We start from the raw sequence: 1,407 nt of genomic DNA, 5'->3' as shown, positions 1-1,407 counted from the left end.
AAACCTTCTCAGGAAGGACGTTATCATTTTATTCAAACCACCCACTATGCCACAAAATAGGAATAATATATAACCTTGTAGACAGATGTCTATTGCTATCACATCCACTATTTTTTAATAAAAATTTGGAGTTAATTATTAATATACTCAGAAGCAATGGTTACCCTCTTGATCTGATTTTTAACAAAATTAATCATCGGATAGAACACATCATATCTAAGGGGAGCATTATAGAGAGACAGGCCAACATAGAAAGAACAAAAAGTATAAGAAATGACTCGGTCAATAAAAAATTCTTTGTCATTCCGTATATAGATGGGATCTCAGAAATGATTGTTTCCTCGGTAAAAAATAAAAATTGTATGGTAGGGTATAGATGTCTCAACAAACTGGACAATATTATTAAAGCGCAGAAAGATAAAACTAAACATCCATGCAATTCGAATGTGGTTTATAAGATCAGTTGCAATAATTGTAATGCATCTTATGTAGGCCAAACAAAGAGGCAATTGCAGACGCGAATAAAAGAACATAAAAATAATATTAGGTTGGACTCAACGAAACATTCAGTAATTTCTGAACACATAATAAATGAACATCATACTTTTAATTGGGACAATGTTAAGATCATGGACAACGAAAATAATTATTATAAAAGACTCATTTCTGAGATGCTACATATCAAGGAACAAAAAAATGGACTAAATTTAAACAAAGATACTGAGTTACTTAGCGAGTCGTATTTTGATATTTTGGATATATTAGCGAACAAGAAATAATAATAGGACAAATAGGACATTAACGAGTAAAACATAGATATTAGATCATATATAAACACGCACGCTCTCCGATCAAGTAGAGTTTAAAATGAGCTGTCTTTCTGTATTGTTGGTTTGTTATGTGTCATCCTTAATAACTGTTAATAAGTAGCAAAATTATCAAGAAGAACGATGATAGGTAAGCATACTACCAATTGTAGGGGATACATATTATAATTTGGACATGCGTTGATCGGTAATTTTTTATAAATCGCAGCGCCTACGGAACGGGTTAATTTCTCGCATATTAACGATGAAACTATCCGAGATCTGAACAAAATCAGGGATCATATCGAGGCGAACATTGTTGGACAGGACGGATTGAAACACGCGTTAATTACTCAAAAACTCTTGATTCTGAATAACTATAATTAAATTTCGATATTATGTGAATTGTAAGAATTTATATTTCAATAATTATACTGAAGAAGACCGCGTGCGGTCGAAACGTTTATAGAATGATTGTAATTTGCGTTAGTTTTAATATAATGACTGTAGTTTTATAATTTATACATGTAATAAATGGTAGTTGACTGAACATCTCGAATATTCAGCTCGATAAGTTGGCCTTATATTTATCACTTTGTTT

The sequence above is a fragment of the Nylanderia fulva genome, unplaced genomic scaffold, assembly GCF_048542155.1.
Source record: "Nylanderia fulva isolate GAGA-0341 unplaced genomic scaffold, ASM4854215v1 Scaffold21, whole genome shotgun sequence".
Classification (NCBI taxonomy): domain Eukaryota; kingdom Metazoa; phylum Arthropoda; class Insecta; order Hymenoptera; family Formicidae; genus Nylanderia; species Nylanderia fulva.
Note: the sequence above shows the minus strand (reverse complement) of the source record.